The 12,701-nt window shown below is 54.4% G+C and overlaps 1 protein-coding gene across 9 annotated transcripts in view; it reads right to left on the bottom strand.

Moving 5' to 3' along the window:
• Positions 1 to 12,701, bottom strand: part of GRM4 (glutamate metabotropic receptor 4) — a 151,556-nt gene that overhangs the window by 115,919 nt on the left and 22,936 nt on the right. The window contains exon 1 of one of the 9 annotated variants that reach the window (XM_040473237.1): positions 7,743 to 7,811. The exons of the other annotated variants lie outside the window; for them this stretch is intronic. The gene's annotated coding sequence lies outside the window, so the exon portion shown is untranslated. Of the gene's footprint in view, positions 1 to 7,742; positions 7,812 to 12,701 lie in introns of those variants that run through there. 9 annotated transcript variants of the gene reach the window in all.

The following is a 12,701-nucleotide window of genomic DNA, read 5'->3' on the forward strand; positions in this document are numbered from 1 at the left end:
AGTGGCCAGGGGGCCATGGGGGTGGAGCAGGACTGAGAGACTGGGCACCAGCGTGGGGCAGCCCAGAAGCTGTGTGCCCGCCTAATCTACTTGCCCGCCTGGCCTGCTCCCACAGATACCAGGGGTGGGCCCTGGGGCTGGCAGGCCCCCCCCCCCGCCCCAGGCACCAACTTTCCCCGGGTCACTGGCTCTGCTGCGGGGAGGGTGTCCTGGCCAGCACCCCCATGCTGCTTTTCCTGATTGTCGAGCTCTTCCATGAGGCTGTGGGGACACAAAAACCCCAACATGAAATAGGGGGGCCTTGACCAGAGACCCTGAGGTGGGGAGGCCTCTTCCCTCACCCCAAGCTGCACCTTATGTATAACTGTAGTGGAAAGTGGGGTGAGGGAAGCAGGATCACTCCCTGTGAGCCAAGCCCCGCTCCAGCCTAGGGAGGAGAGAGCAGTATCTGTAATTTGTTTTAATAATCCTGCTGAACTGGGAGAATATTAACAAACGAGAAACCAGCTCGAAATTAATCAAACTTCTCCCTGTCCATCCCCCCACCTTCCATCTTAATGAAGGTTATTTATCCAACGAGCAATAAAACAGGGAATTAAATTAAACAGGCCTTTTCTTTTTGTCCTCTTCCCCCGCCCCAGGGAGGAGGTGTCTCCCGCTTACAGCTCTATAAGCTGTGCCTCTGGGAGGACGACTGGGAGGACCGCAGCAGATCCATGATTCCCGGATGCCAATCACAGGGATTTCCCCAGAAGGAACCCCTCAATTAGCGCACTCCCAGTTTGGGTCTCACTGCCAGCCCTCTGCCAAAAATATGAACAGCAGTTAACTCAACCACCCTCCAGAGATGGGACAGAGGGAGGTTCCTATGGTTGGGTGGGAGACTCCCCAGTTTCCCTGAGAGGGGGAGAAGGGCCTCGGTGTGGAAGGTGGGGACCATGAGCATCCCCTCACCCAAATGAGGATACCTTGATACCCATGGCTCCAGCTGGAAACGCCATCCTGGCCACAACGCCTTGGGAGGAAGGGGCTGGAGGGGGCGCAGGGCACAGGGCAAGCTGAGGAAGGACTTCCCATGCAGGGGAAGGAGCACCACAGGTCACTGCACTGCCCTTGGGCCAAGAACGCGCCCCACGCCCTCGACTTCCACCGGCAGTTTGTTGGGCAGCTGCCTCCCCAGATTTCTCTTCATTGCAGCTTTTGAATTCACTTCTGCTTGTGCCAGGCCACCTTTTAGAGTCACAGGCTCCTAAATAACTACTCTCAGGGACCTCCCTCGACCACTCTCTTTGGTCTTTCCCTCTGGCTTTGAAAACTGTAAGAATAATTGCCTTCCATTTACAGCTTCCACATACATTCTCCCATTTAAACCTCACATCAACCGGGTGAGGGAGGTATTTGTCACTGGTGCTCACTTTTATAGGGGGAGACAAGCTGAGGCTCAGAGAGGACCCTGGGCGCATCTGGCTGTGGCTGAGGGTCTCGGTGCTGGTGGGCTGGGATTTGGGGCCCAGGGGGGTAGGGCAGGGCTCATGGGTATTGCCAGGTTTGCGGGAAGCCACCCCAGGGCTTTCTGTGGAGGAACACTGGGGGTTGATTGTCTCCCTGGGAGGAGGGGAGAAGAGGGGGGAGAAGAATGGAGGAGAGAGGGACGGAAGGGGGTGGAGGGTTATTACAAGCTCCTCCGTGCCTGCCTGCCACTGCCCATGCTGCAAATCCAGTCTATACAGGGCAACCAGAGAGGGCCTCAGAGCCTTTGCACTGGCTGTGCCCTCCACCCAAACACCATCCAGCCACCTGGATCCCTTCCTTACTTTCCTGGGTCTATGTTCAAACACACTCTCCCTGACCACGTGTTTAAAAGAGCCCTTCCTGCACCCCCACCACCGCCCCCCAGGTGGCTCAGCAAGCTAAGCATCTTGATTTTGGCTCAGGTCACGATCTCACAGTTCATGGGGTCAAGCCCTGCACGGAATTCTGCACTGGCGGCGTGGAGCCTGCTTGGGATTCTGTCTCTCCCTCTCTCTGCCCCTCCCCTGCTTGTGCTCTCTCCCTCAAAATAAACAAATAAATTAAAAAAACAAAAAAACAAAAAAACAAGAAAAGAGCCCTTCCTCTCTTCCGTCACTTTCAAAACTCCGACCCTATGCAATTTTCCTCCCCAGCGCCTGTCACCACTTGAATTATTGCTTATCTTGTTTACTATCTTTCTCCCCCTGTAGAAGGTCAGCTCCATGTGGGCAAGGACTGTATGTGTTTTCCTTCACTGCTGTATTCCAGCCTAGCCCAACATCTGGCTCACTAATCTGATTGGTGAATGAATGAATGAATGAATGAATGAATGAATGACATTATGCCCAAGGCCACCATTCGGGCCATCATTGCCTCTAATCTGAACTGTTTCATTGGTCTCCCAATCACTCTCTCAGACTAAGTCCTCAGCCTACAACCAACCCTCCACTCCACACCCAAAGGAATATTTCTAATCCCCAAATCTAGCCAGGGCACTGTTCTACAGGATCAAGTCCACACCTTTGCCTAAACCCCCAGTTCATCCGAGCCGTCTCCACTCATCCACCACCCAACCTTCCTGCCGTCATGCCATGAGCCTTACTGCTTCCATACCAGACACACCCGAAGTTCCAGCTACACCTGCTCTTTCCACTTAGAGCACTATCATGGCTCCTTTTCTGCCTGCAGGACACTGACCACCTCCTCCAGGCAGCCACCGCATGCGTGCCCTGTCCAAAGCGAGTTCTCCCTCCTGAGGCCCCACAGACCCTCACCTGCACCTCCACCATAGCCCTCCTACACCCCAACTTGAGCTATGACAAAATTGCATGTATGTCACACCTCCCCATCCAGGAAGGACCCAGATTAATTCACTCTGGCAATCTCTCCCATTCCTACCACCTGCTCCAGTATCTTGCATAAACTTGGAGCTCCATAAATATTTGCTGAATCAAATGGAACCAGTTCAAACACAGCCCAGGGAGAGTGCCCATTAAGAGGGGCCTTTCCTCCAGTTTGCTGGCATTTCAGGCCAGTCTGAGGACAAACGGACCTTTAAGTGCCACTTAATCGTGACACACAGGAGCAGTTGGCCCCACGTTCCACTAACCTCTCCTTGGGGGGGTGCCTGGGAGGAAACCAATTCACCAGGGTTGAGAGGTGGCCAGGGCCCTGTTAAAATGGTCCAGCCCATAATAGCAGCTCCTGGCCCAGCCCGGCAGCCTGCACGTATGAGCACGAGCGTGGCCACCCCCATGGGTGAGGACAGCAGGCACAACACAACCACTGCTGAATTATTTATTCCGTACATTGTTAGCGCAGTAGACAGAGCAACCGTGTCTCCAGGCTTCAATTAAAATATCAAGGCACCCGCACCGTCTGCCCGGCCACATGCCCAGCTCCCACCAAAACTGGCAGGATAGCACCTCCTGGGAAGCCATAAGCGCCCTTAAGGCCAACACTGCTTCCCTCCCTCACCTCCCCACAGCCAAGTCCTGTTTCAGCACCACGGACAGTGCCCCCTCCTCTAAGCCTCCCCTGTGACCTTTAACCCGGAGCTGCCCCTGAGACACTTGGCAAAACTTCCAGGGCTCTAAAAAACCATTTAGTAAATCGATGACCTAAAAGAGCCTTTCTGGTTTCCCAAAGCAGCCCTGGGACAAGCCTGGCTGGGTTTTGAGCTGAACTCCGATTCTCTATCAGCTCCCAGCACACCCTGCCACACTTTACAGCACATGGCCGGAAGGCAAGAGTTCAAGGCTCCCCCCGGCTCTTCTCCAAGCAACACGGTAAACTCTGGGCACATCACACCACCTCCCTGGGCTCTGTTCTTCTCAGTCAGAAAATGCAAATGATGATGCCCAGGCTGTGATCTCCAGGGAGTGTCACAATCAACGAAGAGGGGCTTTGAAAAGGTAAAAATGAGATACGAATGTTGGCCCTACTAAGAGAGGGCTTTGATTTCATTTGAGTGGGTTTCTGCAGCCTTACCACCCATACCCCAGCCTGAAATTCCCTGCTTCTGGGGCACAGACTCAGGATGAAGACAGAGCTGGCGGATCCTCCAAGAGCTGGCTGGGTCACAAGCTAACTAGGTCACCCACGAGATTTACTTCAACAACCCCCGGACTAGAATATGAGGCCGAGTGAAATCAAAGTGGGCGAGCTGAAAAAGAGCAAGAAATTGCAAACACATGCCGCCAGGAACTGTGGAATGAGCGCAGGCTTCGGGGAAAGGCGGTGCTGCGGGCCTCTGCTGCTTCCTAGACAAGCCTGTCTCCTCACCTGTAGAATTTCCCGGCTGGTCACTTACCTTAGATAATCTATGTGAGGCTCTGACACAGTGCCAGGCACATAAATTCAACCACGGGTGTTATTAAGCACCCACTATGTTCCTGGCCAGGAGGCAGAGCAGTAAAGAGGCGAGACACAATCCTGCCTTGTAGAGCTGACACCTGAATGATGGGTGTTGTTATCCATCAAGATGACGGGCAAGGTAGCATTTGAGACGGGCCTAGAAGCCCAGGTGGAATTTCCAAAGCAAAAAAAGGAGGCGAGAAGGCATAACCCTTTTGGGGAAATGTTTGGAGGATGCCTCATTAAGCTAATCATTCATGTAGCCGATGAGCCAGCAATTTGTGTGTGTGTGTGTGTGCACGCGTGCGTGTATGTGGTATGTGTGTTCACATATACGCAAAATGGGTGCCTGTGTCCACTCAAAGACATGTATACAAATATTCAGAGTAGCTTTATCCATAATAGCCAATCACCAGATTCAGCCCAGACGTTCAACGGAAGCAGAGTGGAGATACGTAAATTACGAACTAAGCACACGATGGAATAGTACAGAGCAATGAAAAACAGGAATATAGTCAAGCACATGGATGAATCTCCCAGATCACGTGAAAGATGCCAGCCACGAAAGGCTTACTGTATGATTCTGTTTATACAAGCTCAAAGCCAGATACAAATAATCCATGCTGTTAGAAGTTGGGCTAGTGATTAGCCTTGGGGAAGCAAGGCTATTGACTAAGAGAGGCTCAAGGGAACGTTCTAGGGTACTGCAAATGTTCTCTGGTTTGATGTTCATACACATATACACATTTATAAATGCTCATCAAGTAGTACATCTGAAATGTGTTCACGTTACTACATATAAGTTATACTTCAATTCTTTTTAATGTAGAGGAAAGAAAAGGTGGACAAAGGAAAGACCAGAAAGAGAAACCAGCAGATGGGATCTTGGGAGGCTGAAGGAGAGAAACCGGAGAAGTGGCAGCAGCCAGAGGGAAGGACTGGGGTGCAGGTAGGCCGGATGGCCTGTAGAGACAATGCCACCCTGGGAACCCAGGGGCTGCTAACTCCTTCTCTAGGCACCCCCTGCCATGCGTCCCACCTGTCCACGGCAAATGGTATAGATGAGGTCATTCCCCCTCCCTGCCAAGCCTGGCCCCCTGCCCACCACCTCCCCTTCAGCCACCGCCCTGGATTGGAATCCCTGAGTTTAATTTCTGGAGCACTGGGGGGGGGGGGGGGGGGGGGGGGCTTTCACCCAGGGCAGGAATAAAGTGAAACCACAATCTCTCAGCCCCACACCGGTAGTTCAGCTGAGCGTGTCTCTCCAGGCCCCCATGTCCCACGCCCACAGCATCACTGAGGACACCTGGCTCTGCCTCCCACACTCCACCTGCTATGTCCACCTTCCTGTCCGCCCTCTCAGGGAGCTCACCTGAGCACCTGTCTCTCCCAGGATTACCGGTCCAATTAGGCAGGACCCTCCCACCTCCTGCTTCCCGCCTACCCAGCACCCAAGCCTTCACGGTCACATCCCCCCATAGAGGGAGAGTCCACTGCAAATGCCCAGACACGGTGAGGAAGCAGCCCAGAAACCCCACACCCCACCAGCCACCAGAGAGATGTGACACATAAAAGATGATAGGGCCCCCTGACGGGGGGTTGCATAGCCATCACCCACCATGTTTCAGAGACTATTTAAGGATGGTGGAAAATGCTCCCAACCGCAGCCTGGTGGGCAAAAGCTGGCTACAGAACCACATAGATGTTACGGTTGCAACGTCATAAATTATACACAGGAAAGGCTAGCAGGAAATACACAAACGTTTCAAGTTTGTCACTCTGGATGGCGGGATGAGTGGGCAATTTTCATTTGCTTCTTTATGCTCTTCTGTTTTCTTCCAGATCTGCAATGAACATGTTGGCTTTTATAACAACACCAACAGGAAGGAGTGGGGGGGCATAAGCCACACTCACACATAGGGGCCCAAGGCTGACTCTCCCGCGCTCTGTGGGGCAGAGGGAAGACCGACATGCTTCCAGCCTGCAAGTCACCTTCACCACCACCCATGGACTCACACTAAGAGCTGGTGGCCTCAAAGGATCTGCCTGTGACATCCAGGTGAGTGTAGAGGGCAAGCACTGGGCTGGAAGTCTGGGACCCCTGTTCCAAGCCCAGCTCTGATTCTGACTAGCTAGGTGGCCTCCCACACAGTAACTTCTCTGGGTCTCAATCTCCTCATGTAAAGTCAGGGCATCTGTCCTGACCACTTTGTAGGGCTGTCGTGTGGAATGACCAAGAAGCAAATGTGAAAGATCGTCACCTGCCGATGGTTGTGAGTGACCCCTGCTTCCCCTATTCCCATTTATCACCGGGCCCTAAGGCCGTACCACGGTTTCCAAGAAATGCTCAGAAGCTGCCTACAGCAGGTGTCTGAAAGTCCCCAAAATCATGGGCCATACTCCTACACTGACTCGCAAACTGTACATAAAACATACGTATTTTTAATTAAACTGGAAACCAAACAAAAACTAAGGAAAACTCCACTTCTTCTTTCAAAACATTACCAAAGACCACTGTACAGATTGTAGCAACACCCACTCATCGGACCTCTCATGAAAGGTCATTGGGAAATGAACCTGGGAAAGTTCATTGTCAAATCAAGTACCAGCTGCCAAACTTCCAGGAGGCTCTGTGCCTGATTCCTTTGAGGAACAGAGATTTTTGTTCTTCACATCGACAGCTTTCTGTTAAAAATATTTTTTGACTCATCCCTCCAGATTCTGTGGGGACCCACAAAAGAAACGGGTGACATCGTCCCTAACCTCAGGGTCTCTCGGTGGAGAGACCAGAGGGAATGAAAGCTCAGGGGCCAGCACTGACTAAGGGAATTGGTCCAGGCGGGGACTGGTTTGGGCGGGAAGGGTCTCAGGGGAGGAGGACATTTGAAGCTGGACGTGCAGAATGGGAAAGAGAGTTTTCAATAAGGGAAGCCACATCTCTTTCAAAGAGAGTTCGGTGAATTATGCAAAATTAATATAATAAATATGTACAATGTGCTCCAGGTGACAAGGCTCTTTGCTCATCTCACTGTGTACCCTGGGGTAGGAGGAAGGAGGCAGCGGATTCCTTGGTGCTTCCGAGGAGGTATTGCCTGGAAAATTCACATGGAAAACAAGAACAGTTTCAAGTCCCCCAAAAGAAGAGTTTTGAGGCCCTCCGGGAAGAAGTGGGGAATCTCCTGCCTCACTACCCTCAGAAAGTATTCAGTAAAATTGGATCTGGATGCATCGTGCGGATGGGAAAATGGAGAGGCCAGACAGTCTAAGTGATTTTGCCAAGGGCCCAAGGCTGGTTAGAACAGAAGGGGGGCCCTCCCGGCAGCGGGCAGTGAGCAGTGTTTAAACCGAGATGCGGACGGACAGATGAGCCTTACCTGCGGACCTGGGACAGAAGCACTCCTTGAGGAGCCAGGGAGGCAAGGGACCAGCCAAACTCCACCCCCGAGCCGCTGCAGGACCCAAGGAGTCACCGCCCCTCAGAGCTGCATCTGTTAAATGGACACACAAGGCAGCCATGGGGCCCAAAGACAGCAGAACGTGGGCACAGAAGCAGTTCTGCTAGGAGCAATCACACCTGAATGATGCGGGGGCGGAGGGAAGGGCGGGCAGACAACCGAGCCAGGCCAGCGATGGTCATCCACCCTGCCGGTTCTCAGCACCTTCTCAGAGCATGTGTGGGATGGAGACCCAGGGGCCCAGGGCCTCCGGCTCCCACTAGACCCCCGCAGAGGCCTGGAGCTGCCCCTGCCCCTGCCTCCACCCCCACACAGACTCACAGTGAAGCGGGGCCCACTCACTCTTCTGGGCAGCTCTTGTGTCAAGGACCGGGGTCCCTGCTCCCCACGATCCGCTGCACGAGGCTGGCGGCACAGGGCCTGGGTCAGCATCAGCCAAAGGGCCTCCTCCCGGCCCCACCCGGCTGACAGCAGAGGTGGAGGCGCAGCCACAGGAAGTGCGGCCCCCACCCCTGGCCGGCAGGAGGGCAAGAGATTAGGAATACACTGGTCCTGTGACCCGGCGCTCTGTAGGAATTCACCGGACAGAGACACGCAACGTGGCCGAGGCACGAAGTCAGCCGCACAAGGCATGTTCTCAAACACACGAGGTTGGGAAGCACCTGGTGTCTGCCACAAGGAGACTGGGAGCGGGGCGTACTCTGTGGCCGTACAAAGGCCGAGGTCCTTCCTGGCTGATGAGCAATCCCCACGGCCACCAGGCAGGTGCTGCGGCGTGTGAAAACAGCAGAGGAGAACGTATGCGTGCACACATCCCCACCCCCCACCCCGCACCCCAGATTCAGCGAACGGTCAACGGTGAATGGCGCCCCCGGAGTTTGCAACGCCACAACCCCGAGTCCAGACCACAGCCCTCTTTGGAAGGTCACACGGGGAGCAGCGGCTGCCTCCGCGGTAGGGCTGGGGTATGTCCTTTGGTATGTTTGAAAGCCCATGGGAATGTATTACGCGCTTAAAAAATAATGCTGTAAATAGCAATGATGGTGATGATAATATTAACGGTAATACTGTAGGCCTAGGGGGCTCCAGGGCCCCTGGATAAAAGGCACATTCAGAAGAGAGAAGCATCTTTAAAGGAGACCCTCTCAGGCACTTCCACATACAGCCCCTCTCTCTGCCTCCTGTCCCTACCCCTCCAGACACCCCTTCCTCTCCCTCCACCCCGCAAAACACTTGAGCGAGAAGGCAGGACTCAAGGCCAGGAGGGCCCAGCGCAGAGGCTGGGGGCTCCCCAGCCCGATGCTGGAGGTGAAAGAAGGGGTCCTGGTGCGGGCTGACGGGCCAGGGCCAGAGCCAGGCCGAGGTGGGCGTGGGGGAGGGGGCTACTCTCCCCTCATTAGGTTTGTTGTACTTTCCTAATTGATTTTGTGTCTGTGTCCCCAGGATACTTAGGACCATCTTAGAAACCACTTAAGCAATTTAAAATAATCAAAGTACTTATAAGGCACTTAACATTTCCTCACACTTCAGGCTTCCCATAAACCCCCTTCCAGCTGCAATCTGAGGCCTCAGTCAGAGGCAACCGCTGCCAGGAGGTAGATGCCTGTGTCACCGGGAGCCTCAGCAGTCCTGAAGCGAGACGGCCAACCCCCACACAAGCACCAGGCTCGCTCCCACTCTCCCTCCCCTCTCTCACCACCAGGCCTTTGGCCTCCTGGGTCCCTCCACCTGGAATGCCCTCCCCCACTGGCCAGCACAGCCCTCCACCTACCTCACTGTATGCTCGCTGTTGAATCTCAGCTAGTCGTCCTCCTACAGGAAGCCTTCCCTGACACCCCACCCCCCAACCGGGCCTCGTCCACCTCCGTGAAAGCCCTCATCTCACTGTCATGGAATTACTGACCGTTGACTTCTGACATCAGCGTCCTTGGCCCATACTCCAGGTCTCTAAAACATGGCATGGCCTGCACGGGGCAGTCGTCCATCATGCTTGTTGACCAACACAACGAATCCAAAACCGACTTCACAGACAGAGTCAAGGAGGTACATTGCTCCTCTGGATGACACAAGAGCCCGGTCAGGCCGTGGCAACCCTGGGCACCTCACAGACCTCAAAAGCACCAAGCCAACCCCCAGAGGAGGCAAGGGCCAACCCTGACTGAGTCCTCACCATTCTCATCACCCCCATTTTATAGAGGAGGACACTCAGGCTCAGAGAGATCCAGCAACTTGCTCAAAGTTGCACAGCAAGTGACTGGCAGATCCAGGAAAGGCACCTCCAAATGTAGGTCCATGAAGCCCCCAGGAGCTTATGAAACAAGACTTCACATGCAAAGAGTCCCCGTCGCAGGGCCACGTAGACCCAGGCATCTGGTGAAAACTTGTGTTTTAACAAGCCCCAGGGGGTTCCAATGGGGAGACAGGTTTGGAAACCAGCACCCTGCATCAAAGGTAGAGAGCAACATGGCAGCCTCTGGGGAAGTTCAGGAGGCGTATTCTCCACAAGTCTGCAATTCCGCTCCTGAGTGTGACCCACAAGAAAACTCTCCCAAGAACACAGAGAGACACGGGCAAGGATGGTCGGGAGCACCCCTGGGACGAGCCAGGAAGATCATCAGGGGACTTGCCCAGGTGACTCCAAGAAATGAACGAGTAAATGCACAGGGCGCTGTTCCAGTGAGGAGCCACACGGCCAAGGAAAGGAACGGGACAAGCTGAGCAAACGCAGCCAGCCCCAGGACACCCAACATGATCCAATTTTTTATCAAGCTTAAAACACACAAAACTAGAGGCACCTGGGTGGCTCAGTCGGTTAAGCGTCCGACTTCAGCTCAGGTCATGATCTCAAGGCTCGTGAGTTCGAACCCCACATTGGGCTCTGTGCTGACAGCTCGGAGCCTGGACCCCGCTTCAGAGTCTGTGTCTCCCTCTCTCTCTGCCCCTCCCCTACTCATGCTCTGTCTCTCTCACTCTCAAAAATGAATAAAACACACAAAACTATTTTTAAGTGCACAGTCATTAAAAGAACTAAAAACAATCCGCACAGGACAGGGCGGTGGCGGCCTCCGAGGAGGAAGGGGGGGAGCACAAGGACACTCATACGGGCCCTCTGATGACATTTGCAATGTTTTCTTCCTTAGCATGAAAACAAACATTGATACCAGTAGGTAAAATATCAATATTTGATCAAGCCAGGTGATGAGTCTAGGACAGTTTATTTGTCTCTATAATTCTCCATGTGCTTGAAGTTTGGAGGGTAATAGAATACATGATGCCTTGTGAGAGTGAGAGAGAGAGAGAGAGAGAAAGAGACCCTTTTTTGTCAAGCCCACCTGGAAGATACCACTCATCTTTGATAAAAGGCTCCCTTGTGAAAGCTGTGTGCACCCCATATCCCCATCCCCCCTCAGAACAGACCTGGTCCCAGAAGCCACACCCCTCACACACCCGGCCCCCCAGTCCTAAGCCTCAAATGTCCCCCCTGGTGAGGGAGGGGAGTTGCCACCCAAATTCGTTCCTAAGGGTCCAGCTTTGCCCTCTTCCTGCTGCTCTGACGAGGGGGCCACACTGGACTCCCTGACAGCAATCAGGGCCTGAACTTGGAGGGAGACAGGGAGGCAGCAGCCCTGAACACAAATACCGCCCCCCCCCACACACCCTGCAGGACCTCCCACTGAACCACAGCCCCAGGGGCAGGAGAATGAGCTAAGTGTCGCCTCTCTGCTCCTCAGCCCCGGCCAGAGATGCCCAGACACCCAAGGACCCTTAGGGCCCCCCTATGCTCCTGCCCTGCATGGGGTGGTGCTCAGCAGGCTCCCTCCCTCTCTCCCTCCAGCATATTTCAGCCCTAATGAGTTTTAAATTCCCCTAGGCCCACGGGGATGGCTAGAGAGCCGGCAGCCAGGCCGGTCCATCTTCGTGGTACCTGTGCCTCATGCCCCCTGGGTCATCCCAGGGCACTTCTCGGTGGCCCCAGGAAAAACAGAAGCCTGGGGAGGACTCAGGCCCAGGAATGAAGGAACGAAGAAAGAAAGGAACAGGGAGAAGAATCCGGCCCCCCCCCCCCCTCACGTGAGCACGCGTTACAACAGCTACTGTTCCTCGAACTGGGTCATGTGCCACTTTTCATTGTCCCGTTTAATACAACCATCCTACCCATCTTATAGATCTGGAAACTGGGCTCAGAGGTCATGTGACCCGCCCAAGGATCACACAGGCAGGAGTGGCAGGGCCAGGACTGGCCCCTTTTGAAACAGCTTCACACCCCTGAGACCAACCCCGTCTCTCCACCCCCCGGGGACGCGTGCAGAGCCCGCTCACGGTCATCCGAGCAGCATCTGCCCACAGCCAGGCCACATCTCCAATCAAGGGGAAATTTCTGGAGCTATGTTGGGGTGGAGAGGACCATCTGAGAACGGAAAGGGGACCTGGAGGGGTTGGGTGCCCACCAGAAAGTGCTCAGCACGTTAGGGTACCAATGGCCCTAATCAAGGTGTGAAGCGGGCAGGTGGCCAGAGTGGCCACGAGGTGGGGCACACCTGTCCAGAAACAGGTGAGCTTGTGGGCCACTCCTACCTCTTGGCCTTAACCATGATGAGGCCACCCCACATGACCCAGAGAGCGGCCCAGGCAGAGCCAGAGAGGGTATAAAAGGCAGGAAGGACAGAGATGGGGGGAGAACAGAAGAGGGAAGCAGAGAAATCCACAGAGTCCCAAAGAAGAAGGCAGGGGCTGGGGACCAAGGGGGGCTCTGATTCCCCCGCTTCCCTGCCCCCCAAAACGTGGCTCCAGGATACAATTCTCCACGGCAGCCCAGAGCCTGGAGGCGGGGGCATGCATCTCCTCACCTCACCCCAGCCCGGGCCCCCAAGTAAGTGG

Source organism: Herpailurus yagouaroundi, unplaced genomic scaffold (assembly GCF_014898765.1).
Source record: "Herpailurus yagouaroundi ecotype Mexico unplaced genomic scaffold, PumYag 139, whole genome shotgun sequence".
In the NCBI taxonomy this organism is placed as follows: Eukaryota; Metazoa; Chordata; class Mammalia; order Carnivora; family Felidae; genus Herpailurus; species Herpailurus yagouaroundi.